The sequence below is a fragment of the Ruditapes philippinarum genome, unplaced genomic scaffold, assembly GCF_026571515.1.
Source record: "Ruditapes philippinarum isolate M1 unplaced genomic scaffold, ASM2657151v2 ctg3236_1_1_1_1, whole genome shotgun sequence".
NCBI lineage: Eukaryota > Metazoa > Mollusca > Bivalvia > Venerida > Veneridae > Ruditapes > Ruditapes philippinarum.
The window spans coordinates 115777-129278 of NW_026863247.1; the positions used below are offsets into that span (position 1 = coordinate 115777).

Sequence of the window (13502 nt, forward strand, 5' to 3'; positions counted from 1 at the left end):
ATTTGTTTTTTGTTTCATATTAAATTTACGCAAAGCGTTTAAATAAGTGTTTTTTCGCCTGAACACATTCATAATCAAACCAATCTTTATATCTTTTAATTTTTTAAATTTACGAAAATGAACATGCATCCTTTTAAAAATATTGATTTAAAAAAAAACAGTGGTTTGGCAATATCTTGTATAATTGTTCGTAAAATCAGTAACAAGATTATTTACTGACGTCTTATTTCAACATATATACAATTTGTCAGTGTACTGAAAACGGGCAATTTAGCAATTAAGTTTAGCTCTAAATTCATTCTTGCAATCATCCGACCACTTGTTATCTACAGACAAATTACATCGTGTGAAATTCGTTCAATTTTTCGTGGCAAGTTACATTTTAGGTTAAAAGAAATTGAGGCAGTGGTCACTCCACTCATTTAAATCATGTACAGTAAAATTACATATTTGCGAAAAATTACAATCCTTCGTGAGCAAATAATCGATAACAGACGCTCCCTGACTCGAGATAAAGGTAAATGCACCGTTACGATCATCGTCTGCTCGTCCATTTACAATGCGCAGACTTGTTGATTTACATAAGTCAAGCAGACGATGACCGAACACGTTACACCCACTATCACAAGAGGCCCGAGTGAGGGGAACATCTGGATCATAACCATCACAATCAATATCATAGTTTACACTGTCACAAACAATATAATCATTTCGTTTACCAACCCGGCTATTCCAGTCGCCAATCAAAAATAAATCACCAGCATTTTCAAATTCAAATATATCATTTTGTATGACGTCAAACAAGTCAACATTACATACTGTGTATGCTGGGGAATCGTCGCACCAGACATAGACACCGCATATATATACATCATTTTCAACATTAAAAAAGTTTTTAGCAAGTTTTATCCAGAGTATTGTATCATAATGACTTCGGATTATTTCAATACCATCTTTTATAGATTCTTTATATAACAAAGCAATACCACCGCTACATCTTCTTGAATTCCGATGTTTGAAACTTTCTGTAATAATTATATGAAATATAACCTTTTATATCTAAATTACTATTTATATTTGTCCATGTTTCATAAAGAAAAATTATGTCATACCTATTTAAAATGTTTATGAGATCATTATCATGTTTTTATAGTCAGAAAACCCGTTTATATTCCAAGAAAGAATTCCGAGGCTATCCCCTGTGTATTCCTATCTCCGTTGGGCTTTACCGTCTATATACAGCGTATCGTATGACAACCAAGCACGTTGTCCTTTGTTCCTAGCCTCTTTCAACTTCGGGATCAATGCTTTCCTTTTTTCCACAACTTCCTTTGGATATTGTTCATGGACAAAATATTTCGTGTTATCAAGAGACTTCCAAGACCTTCTCACCATTCACAGCGTGAATTTAGCAACTATTTTTCTGTCCCTTCCATTCATTCTATCTCCCATTCTATGTACCCTATCAAACTGTATTTCATTAGACAAATCTTTCGCTACCTTCATTTTCTCAGTTAAAAAAATTCTTAGGACATTTTCTGCATCTTCTTGCTCCCCCGGACGGGCCTCTTCAATGTTACCAAAAACAAGATTGTTTCTCATTGATTGAGACTGTACATAAACTAGGTCATCAGACAATTGCTTACTTTTACACTGTAAGTCATCCACCTTTGATGTTACCAATCCTAAATTAAAGTCCGAACTCTCTATCCTCTCTTCAATCGTGACAATTTTTTCATTTGTTTTAATGTTTTGGTCATGAATACTACTCCATAGTTTCGCAAGGTCCTTATCAAAAACTGCGCACACTTTTTTTTCCAGTATATCTAGAGTATTAAGTTTTTTTTTCCACAGATTCTAGGCGATTGTTAATTTTATTAAGTATTGTCATTAGATCTGCATTAGAGGGTGAATTTGACGCCATTTCCACAGGGGCTTGAGTTTTTTTCATCTGCTTCAGAAACAGAGTAATTATTGAGTAGATCTTCTAAATTCAATGTTGCATTAAATTCAATGTTTTCTTCATCATAAAGTACTGAGTTAGTCTCTTTCAAAACGCTTCTTACTATAACTTCTTCAGGTGTACTTGTGAAACGACCTGATTTTCGCCAACCGCCATTATTTATCGATCCATCACTGATTTTCCTTTTCTTTTTCTGAGAGTTTTTACCTTTTTTACCAGCCATTACTCACACATGCTTACTCCCAAAAGATCACAAAACACTTTAAATTTGCATTAATAAATTAATTCCATATATTATATCACAAAAAATACACTTTTTTATCCAATTTTCCTTAGCTATAAAAACACCAGTTTTTCACCAACGTCACGTGACCCCATATCTTGAAATAAATGTTGTGTTCGGTTTTGTTTGAATTAAACACATACAAGTGTAAAATACAATAAATTGGACAAACACGAGAAGGATTAACAGTCGCAAATTTTGAAAATTCAGCGTTCCAAAATATTCAAGTAATGCGGATGTTCATTTTAATTGTGAAGCTCATTCGATTGAAGAATCGTTTTTTTCCCGATTGATAGTTTAAATATCATCAGGAAGCACATAAAAAAATAATATTTCACTATAATTTTACTTATGACCTGTAATGTTTTACTAAGATACAATAATCATTAATGTTTAACCATGCATAATGTAACTAGAGTTTAGGATATGAACAATTATTTTATTGATTGTCTGACAAACTTTATTTCATCACGCTTTACTTATTTATTTCTGTTGTTTTAATTTTAGTAAATAACAAACATACGACGTATATTGAACAATAGTTAAACATGTATCGTTCTAAGTACGAATTTAAAATAAAAAAAATAGGTGACGACCAAATTTTCTTTGCTTTTTAATTGCGCTAGAAAGAAGACATTTATTTAGATGATTTAATAATTGTTGTTTTAGTTCTTTTCAATAAATACAGATTTGTTTTTATCGATTGAAACTAGTATGAAAATTGATATTTCGCGACTAGTGAAATATCAGAACTTTCATGCCACAATGTGAAATTTAATCCTGTTTTATAGGGAAAAAAAGAATTTTCTGTTTATTGTGAACATTTTTCTTTTGTTCGGCATTAACATTTGAAAGACTACCCTATAATTATGTGATTTGGCTGACTTTAGAAAAAAATAATGCGGCAAGACACCAGTGACAATATGGAAATAATTTCACTGTTACAGCAGTGAAAAATAAATGAAACAGACCCACTCATTTTTATGTAATAAATATTTCTCAATATTTCAGAATTTATTAAAGGATATTCAAGAATATAATGAAAAGAGGATTTGAAGTTCTATCTATAGTTACGTGTTTTATTTCATCGAGTGATACGGAAATAAATATTTCACCAGTTGTTGTGGACACAATCATGTTAGATAAAATAATAAATAAATAATATAATAATTTGATAATCATGAAAATAACTACCGTTAATGCATTTTCTGTTTATTATAGTTTTCTCTTACAGCGATTACATTTATTCTTTTATTTATTTTAATATGTATATTGACAAAAGTAGTTACGACACCAGTGAAAATACACATTTCATTTCATTAATTCTTCTGAATATTCTTTTTTGAAAGTGTAAAATAAATAAAACATATGATTAACACTACATTAAAATTAGAATTAGAATTAAGTTCAACATATGCTTATCGATTTTTAAAAAGTTTTCTATTTTACACATGTACTTTAATAATCAAACGTGTACGATTAGTTATGTGATAAACATATTTATGTTCTTAACAGTAACGTGAATAATTCACTGATAAATGTAATATGTTATATGGCCTATTATTTAATTTTACGCGTGAAATATGGTGCTATATTAGTAAAATATATTTCATATTTTTTAAAAATAAATATGAAATATAAATATGAAAGTGGGCTGAGTCAAAACTCATATTTATGTTAAGGGACGTCTTTCGCCATTTTGTTTGAAAAATCTGATAAAACAAAACAACACTTTGCTGAATTTTGTTTTGAAAACTATCTAGAATGATAGACAATGGTTTAACTAAGCAAATAAATCCGAACACCAATATCTTTAATTCATAGTTGCATTTTATCATGTTTCGTGAAAATATAATCCATATTTCACTCAAACGAAAAAATGTCCTCTTATCATAATTTTATTGTAAGCAAATTAATATTGGATGTATTTTCTCTCTCTACTATTTATTCTCAAACAGAAGTATGAAAACACGAATCTAGAATTGATTTGATATTTGTGTTATTTTTTAACCCTACTATTTCATATTTAAAAAGAAATGAACATCTACAATTTAAAGATTTTGTAATACGCGTAAATGACTGTAATATTGACCGATTTAAAAGTAAGAGAAATATTCTTCTGTGTTCATCAAATAACTCTGAACAACCATTTCCAACATTATCCTTACAAAATAAGCCCATTTAATGAAAGTGGTGTATCATATATCCGACAAAAGGACGGGTACAATGCGTTTCGTCTGAGGTTTTAAAAGATAGGGGAATTATTATCCTAAGTCAGCTCTCTACTATTTCTCTCTTTACATGTAAATTTGTTGCTGAAAAAGCGCCTTCAGGTCGACCCCCGGAAAAGGGACATCTGGCATTTCCTTTTTCATTCTGGAACGCATTTTAAGTTATTTTCGTTTCCGAGCTATTTTGGAAACATTATTGGCTTGATTTAAGTGAAATATGACGTTGAACTGTGAAATAACAACCGTGGAAAAAACAATGAAAAATGAAAGCACAGAAGGCGCTGAATTTGTTTGGGTCTCAAAATGTCAGAAAAGTGAAGGTTATAAGATTATAAAACAATTTGTTTTTGTATAGTGCCACTAATGTTTTCCAGCGTTTTAATTGTAGTAGATTAGCTATAAGACTAATTGCAACACTGATATTCAATCCAATGTTTATTTGACTTAAACAATTTGAAAAAAAAAGAGTTTCCTGAACTGGGATTTGAACTCCATACCTCTCGCTTCCTAAGCGAGCACGCAAACCCCTCGGCCACAGTGAATTTATATGATAACAGTCTGAAGGAAACCATATTATTCTAAATAAGTGTTTGTAACGACGCTAGCTGTTGTTTAACACTTGTGTAAATAATCATGGCGTTTACTATAAGCATGTATATCTATACAGAATGAAACAATGTTAGAAATCTTCGACCATTCGGGAATTATTTTGCTTGAAAATGAATGCGCCTGTCACGTGACCATATTTACGCAGTGACCTCCCCTAAATTTTTCGGACTTAGTGTTACATATAAAGGGAAGTAAAAAAGCGGACTATTTTCGGTATTTGCAATTAACAGCATAAGAGTCTGAAATTTCACTACCATTATTTGTTTGGGTCGTCAGACCCAAACAAATAAAAAAGCAAATATCATCCATAAATGCATAAGAGAAACAAAACAATTGTTAAATTCAGTGAAAGATCATTTGTTATTTCACTTGTGATCATATAAAGAAATGATTTCACTCGTGGTAGCAATAGCCACGAGTGAAAATATTGATTTTTATGATCACAAGTTTAGTTGTAATCTATTCCGTATTTAGAATCAAGTTTTCTTCACAATCTGGTAAACCTATTGATATATTTCGCTTGATAGACTGCAATATTTAGTACATTACATCGATTCAGGGTCAGCTCGGACCTAAAACTAACTTTGCCTCCGAGTCAGATCGGCCCTTTTCCAACTCGGTCCACTTTTCAATTTTACCCACTATTATTATATTGGCTTGTTTTATCACTCTTTACTGTTGGAACCACATAAATAATATCTTTACCTATTCAGAAACGTGGAAAGATATTTTCTTAAATTATTATTACATTTTTGGGGATGCTTAACTACCTTTTGAATACATCTCCATTAGCTATCTAAGCTGGACAAAATAGGTCCAAAACTTGCCATGGTATACAGGAAAAATGTAATAATTGGCAAAAAATGATATTTTTCTATTATGTGATCATGATTTTTGCAAGCGACCGGAGGTACTGCCCCAGTCCTGTAATGAGTTAAATCCTGTCCAATGAGAGTCAAATAATGTGCATAAATATAGTACCAACATTATTTAGTCACATGTGAACTTAGTATCATAGAACGCTACAACAAACAATATATTGCAATATGTTTTTTTTTTCAAATCAGCTTTAAAATGCTTCAAATGTGCAAATATATTGTAATAAATATGAATACATACTATTTTCTCATGTACGTAATGTTCCCGAATTATGGCGTAATCACCATGTTGACAAGGTAAGCAGGTAAACATTGCGAAATTTTGTTCATTGTTGAATACGTCTGTATGATTTTCATTGTTTATATTTCACTATACTTTCAAAAATAATTGCAATCTGGTGTAACAATTACTTTATCCCTTTGTATTTCCCTTTAGCGATTGATAATGCATAAAATCATGTGAAAGAAATCTGATTCAACTTGTCACTTGTCTTTAACTATATTAATATAAAAGTAAAAAAGTAATGTTTAAACTTAAAGAAAAAAGGCCCCACTGGCCTGGGGTTTGATAACATTACTTTCAGTTCATTGCTGTTGGTAGATATTCTAGCCTATAAAGATACTCAAGTATGCTATATATAATACGGTTGTTTTTTTTATCTTGAAGCAGCATGCCTCCAGGTTATTGCTTTTTTTCATGAAAATTTTGAAAATGTATATCAAAGAAAATATTGTGAAGTAAACAAGGAAAGTAATGACTATTGTACATAATGCTTATGACACAATCCCTATAATTTACAAAAAAAAGACTCCAAAATATGCAAAAATAGCCTGGGGATAGTCACACTGTAGTACTATGGGGATCATTTGAATATTGCAAAATTCAGTCATTAATGGCACATACTGTAAGGTATTTCTTGGACTTTTAACTTTTCTTAATATCTGTTTTATCAAGTTTGATTTTCTTATAGCATATCTAGAGGCATAGAACAATTAATTCTAAATGTAATTGTTTCATAGAGAAATACTTGTTTGATCACAATTTAAGTTTTTGTTACTGTTAAAAAAAAGAAGCTTTGAGTTGAAAAAAATGTAATATTTTGTTAAATCTTTGTTAGGCTTGTCCATTCGATAGAAGATTTATTTAAAAATGTTAGGTCTAAAACTGCATAGAAATAATGATGTTAAGCAAAAACAACCCAAATTGAAAGGGCATAACTTTGACTCTTTTGCAAATTTCACAAGAAGTTTCATTTATATCTTAGAAAAATTATATTTGCCCATGAATGTACCGAATATGATATGAGAATTTTCTATGAAAGCCTATTGATACTTTTGATTCCTATAAAGGTTTATGGTAATAGTATGATAACTAATATAGTGTAAATCCATCATTTTAAACTGCTTTGGAAATATATATTTGGTTCCTTTGCATAGACTTGATATAGCAAAAATCTGTAATTTATGTAGCTCTGATGAATGAAAAATTTGGCAAATTGAGTTGGCCGCTTATTGATTATTGTTAATACATTTATTAGAATGATAATCACTGGTTGCATAGTTTTATTATAAACCTTCTGCCTATTTCATTTAAAATATTTTTGTTGAAAATGGTAAAACATATTCAGTAGATTTTTAGGCAGCTGATATTAATAAGGGTACGTGTTTAGCTAAAAAGAATATTTCGAGCTATTGCTACAGTCAAGTTGCTGTGCCTGCACAAGTTGCTTACCAGAAACTAAACTTAGCCATTTTTTTTAAATGGATTGTCTTCATTCTTGGACTAAACAATTCTTTGGACAAGATAATCAAGAAATAGACCTTGATTCATGAATTATATTGACATACGAGATCAAATGTCTGAATTTTGATTTTAAATTTTTATTTCCTTCAAACTTGTAGACTTAGATATAAAAGAGAATCAAACTCAATATAACTTTAATGTACTTGATGATAAAATTATTGAATTTCACAGATTTTTGCTTGAATTTATTTTTTTTTATTTGATTTTTACATTGCAATAGCATAGTTAAGGTCATAATATGGTTACTGTTCAGCATAACTTGTGGAGTAAACAACCTTGACCACTCTGTCACAGACACTACACTCCTTCTTACAAGACATCCAACAAGATTAAATGGAACTTGACGTTGGATTTAATTTTTGATATACTATTGTTTTTGCCTTCGCCATCTGACCATCCGTCAGGTCGTCTGCATTAAGCTTGTCCGGCCTTCACAGGTCAAACTACTGGTGGAATTTCAACCAAACTTTACAGGAATGATCCATTCTATTTGTAGTTATGCACATTACCGACAAGATCCGATTCGATGCTCAAAATGGCAACCAGAGCTAAAAATAAAAAATGTTGTCCGGCCTTCACATGTCAAACTACTGGTGGGATTTTAACCAAACTTTACAGGATTTATGAATTTGATCCCTTGTTATACACATTGTCGGCAAATTCCACTTCGCTGCACAAAACGACCACCAAAGCTTAAAATAGAACTAGAACTCCGCGAGTCAGATGTGTCGCCTTCTGAACAATATAGTTTAGTAGAAAAGGCCAGGACAAAAATGAAATTTGAAAATCAACAAAGGGCAATTACTCAAAAAATAAGAAATGCAAACCAGCATTTTCTGTGCACTGCACTTCTTATCAATTAGATCTATCATCCTATTCAGTTTTAAATCTAAAGCTTTTATAATTTATGAGAAATGACCTGGACGAAATTGAAGTATGAAAATTAACAAAGTGCAATAACTCAAAAAATAAGAAATGCAAAGTACCAGCTCTTAAGCACTGCGCTTTTTCTTAATGAGATCTATCATCCTATGAAGTTTCATGTCCATAGCTTTTATACTTTAGGAGAAATGCCCTGGACAATAATAAAGTATGAAAATTATCATAGGACAATAACTAAAAAAATAAGAAATCTAGAGTACCAGTTCTTAAGCACTGCACTTCTTCTTTATGAGATCTATCATCCTATAAGTCCATAGCTTTTATATTTAAGGAGAAATGGCCCGGATGGCCCGGACAAAAATAAAAGTATGAAACTTAACAAAGAGTAAGAACTCAAAAAATAAGAAATATAGAGTACAAGTTCTTGTGCACTGCATTTTGGAACATTATAAGAAGTATGAATACCAAGTTGACTGACTTATGCTCATGACAAGCTTAAGGGGACGCCGACACCGACGCCGCCGACACTGCCGACAAAAGTAATCCCTTTATGTTGCCTTTTTCAAGGCGACACAAACAATCATGCCGACTTTCTGAGGTCAAACTACTGTTGAAATTTTAACCAAATTTACAGTATTGATCAGTACCATCCCTAGTTATGTACGTTGTGTACATCGCCGGCAAGTAAAGCTCTGCTGCAAAAAATGGCTGCAAGATCTAGAAGTAGAAAAATCTTGTTGGCTTTCACAGATCAAACAACTGGTGGGATTTCAACCAAACTTTACAGGAGTGATCAGTACCATCCTATGTTAAGCACGTTGCTTGCAAGTTCCGCTTCCTTGCACAAAATGGCCGCCACAGCTTAAAATATAAATCTTGTCACATGTCAAACTACTGGTGAGATTTCAATCAAACTTAATAGGAGTGAACAGAACTATCCTTTGTTGTGCATATCGCCAGTACGTTAAACTTTGCTGCACAAAATGGCTGTCATAGCTATAAATAGAAAAAAATTGTCAAGCTTTCACAACTGTTGGTTAGATTTCAATGAAACTTCACATTTGTGAACAGTGCCATCCCTAGTTGTGCACATTGCCGGCATGTTTTGTTTCACTTCACAAAATGGCTCCCAGAATTCAAAATAGAAAAATCTATCGCATGCCAAACCGCCAAAATTCAAAAGAGTGATTAGAACCCTACACAGTTTTAAGAGACATGTTTTTGTGACAAATATGTTAACAAGATCATCAATGAAAGGCGGCTTTCAATGAACGCAGCACAACCCTTCAAATTCATATATGGCCTTGACCTTTATATGATAAAAAAAATCTTTGGAGTCAGCTGGAATTTACATTATTTTGTTATTTTTAGAGGTTTGTTTCATGCTTTGGCAAAAAAACAGAGAACAACATGTTGATTTTAATCTTGTTGGATGTCTTGTTAGAAGGAGTGTCTGTGGCAGAGTGGTCATGTTGTTTACTCCACCAATCATGCTAGACAGTAACCATATTATGAGCTTCACTATGCTAATGCAATGTAAAAATCAAAGCAAACCTATTGTAAATTCTAGCAAAAGTCTGTGAAATTCAATAATTTTATCATCAAGTACATTAAAGTCATATTGAGTTTGATTTTCTTTTATGTCTTAGTCTACAAGTTTGAAGAAAATTAAAATTCAAAATCAAAATTCAGACATTTGATCTCGAAGGACAATATAATTCATGAATCAAGGTCAATTTCAGTCTGGTCTTTTTGATTATCTTGTCCAAAGAATTGTTGTGTCCAAGAAAGAAGACAATCCATTAAAATAATGGCTCAGTTTAAAGTTTATGGTAAGCAACTTGTGCAGGAACAGCAACTCGACTGTAGAAATAGCTCAAAATATTTTTTTTAGCCCTTATTCATATCAGCTGCCTAAAAATCTACTGAATATGTTTCACCATTTTCAACAAAAAATGTGTAAATGAAACAGGCAGAAGTGTTATAATAAAACTATGCAACAAGTGATTATCAAACTAATGTATATACTAACAACAATCAATAAGCATGCAGCACAATTTGCCAAATTTTTCATCAGACCTACATAAATTACAGATTTTTTCTATGTCATGTGTATGCAAAGGAACCAAACATATATTTCCAAAGCAGCTTAAATTGATGGATTCACAATGAGAGTTATCATCTTTTCACTACACATGACGTTATCTATGAACCGTTAAAGGTGATTGAAACTTTGTCTTGTTTAAATTTTAGAACAAATACAAGAGTGATTTTTCAACAATATGTAGCACATTGTTTTGCGCTATGCCAAAATACCAAGGTTATTCCACGGGCCATCTTCCATGGTATGGTACCACATGTGGACATGGCAAGGTACGATTTAACTTAATGATGAAAAATGATATAATGCTAAACAAGCTTCTCTTTCCTTAATTTGCTTAATCTAAAATTGTAATTATGCCATAATAAGTAATCATCATTTATCAATTAAAATAATTGCATCACTCAGAAATATATGAATCGGTATATTTATCCTTAGATGTGTCGATCAGGGCATTGCGTCGAATCTTCCCTAGCACCTCCAGTCGACGATGGTAAGTAAAGCTTCAATGTAAAATATTTACGATTTTCAAATACAATCATCGTCAGTATAAATTGTTAGGTAATATTGTATCCTTGCACAAATTGAGTTCTCATAAATAGTAAAATACCATAGAGAATTAACTATCATAATTATTTTAACATACCCTTATAAATATCTACTGTGAAAACAAACATGTGCGTCACTGCGTTTCAAACAGGACAAAAACCACAATCCGTTTTGTAATCATTTACCTACTCTATACCTGTAAGCAACTACACATTCCAGTTTTACAATACGTTATTTAAGGAATGATATATTCCAATTTCCCAAACAGTAATTTTATCGCTGAATAAAATCACTGTTTGGAGTTCGGGGGCGAGGAATTATATCACGAGGGAGTAGCTCGGGCAATATAATGATGCGTATCCGAACATCACCGATTTGTATATACTATTTCGATTCTAACTCGATATTATCACATAAAAATGCTGCCGTACCGGATAATTGGAAAATTAAACGAGACTTACCTTGGTTAAGTCGATGTTTGATTGAAATTCTATGAGTCAAATGAACACTTGAGGGATTAAATGAGATAGTACTGCGCATGCGCCAATTCAGTCTTTAAAGCATTTTGGCATTATTGCCTAAAAATTTTAAGAAATCTGCGATTTCTATACTGAAGTCATAAATGAACACAAATTTCATACATAATGGGATGGGTGTGGAGGGCATTTAATCCCTCAAGTGTTCATTTGACTCATAGAATTTCAATCAAACATCGACTTAACCAAGGTAAGTCTCGTTTAATTTTCCAATTCTATTTCGTCAAAACACTTTCGGTCTAAATGAGAAGTTTAAAGCGCAATAATGACAAAATATAACAGACCTTATTTCAAAACTCCTTCTTCAAAGGAAACAGTTTCTGTCACCTCCCTGTCATAGAATCTCGAAAATGTTTTACAGTTTGACCATCCTGCTTTTTCCAAAATAGCAGACACAGGAACGGCATTAAGTTTTGCCTTTGATGAAGATGCGCCTCGCACACTATGTGCAGAAAACATGTCTGTGTTAACACCCGATCTAAACATTACTGTTTTTATCCACCTTGATACAGTGTCACGTGATACTGGTCCGTATGGTTTCACATAACTTAGAAGCAGTTTATTAGTTTTACAACGAACAGGTTTGGTTCTTGACAAGTATTCTTTCAACACGGTATAGACACAAAGCCTCCTATCTGGAGGATATGCTTTAAGAACAAAAGTTGAAAAATCAGCTCCCGGCCGACTCTGTTTTAATAACGCATCAAATTTAAAAACAAACTGTGAACTGAACTTTTTCATGTTATTAACTGATAACAAATGTATAGTCTGAGCTCTAGCTGCATTCGTAATTGCTATAAGCATGACAAGTTTCATAGTAAGATCTTTCAAAGACAAATGTTTCACTGGACTTAACTTGCGTAGAAATAGTAATACAGTGTTAATATCCCAAGTACTAATGTACTTCGACCGTGTTGGTCGTATATTAAAAACTCCCTTCATAAATCTTATAACATCTGGATGTGATCCAACACGATGGTTATCTATGACAAGTCCTAAAGCTGATAAAGCGCCTCGTGCTGTATTTAATGCACTATATCCCAAACCCGTTTGAAACAAAACTGTGAAAAACTCGATAACATCCACTATAGTAACTGAAATTGAACTAATGTGTCGTTCACAACAATACTGTAGCCATCTTGATATATACGTTTGATATTGTCTTTTAGTACCAGTTTTCCATGAAGACATGATAATTTTGGTTGCTTCTGAAGAAAAGCCACGGTTTCTGAAGACTTTCCTGACACAAGACAAGCTATTAAAACCATTTTCCCCAATAATGGATGTACCTTTTCCCCTTTTGGGAGTGATAGAAGATTGTTCTGTGATGGAAGAATCAACGGTTCCTGTATTAACAATTTCATCAGCGTTGTAAACCATGTCTGTGTTGGCCACAGTGGAGCAATTACTATGCAACTTGCCATATCTATGGTAATCTTTTGAATACAGCGTCCCAGTAAACTGAAAGGTGGGAAAATATAACAACATGAAAAACTACTCCAATCTAATGTAAATGCATCTACATACTTGGCTCCTGGATCAGGCTTCCAGGAGCAAAAATCTGATATTTTAGCATTCAATCGTGAAGCAAAAAGATCAATATCTGGAAATTTGGTTCTTGTGCAAATTTTTGTAAATATTGTATCATCTAGCTCCCACTCTAAAT

The 13502-nt window shown here is 32.2% G+C and overlaps 1 protein-coding gene across 2 annotated transcripts in view; it reads left to right on the forward strand.

The window, feature by feature from the left end:
- LOC132721582 (zinc metalloproteinase-disintegrin-like NaMP) overlaps positions 1-10979 on the forward strand; it is a 107947-nt gene extending 96968 nt beyond the window's left edge. For both annotated transcript variants that reach the window (XM_060705902.1, XM_060705903.1), the window contains one exon: positions 10904-10979. The gene's annotated coding sequence lies outside the window, so the exon portion shown is untranslated. The remainder of the gene's footprint in view (positions 1-10903) is intronic.
- Positions 10980-13502: the final 2523 nt, after the last annotated feature.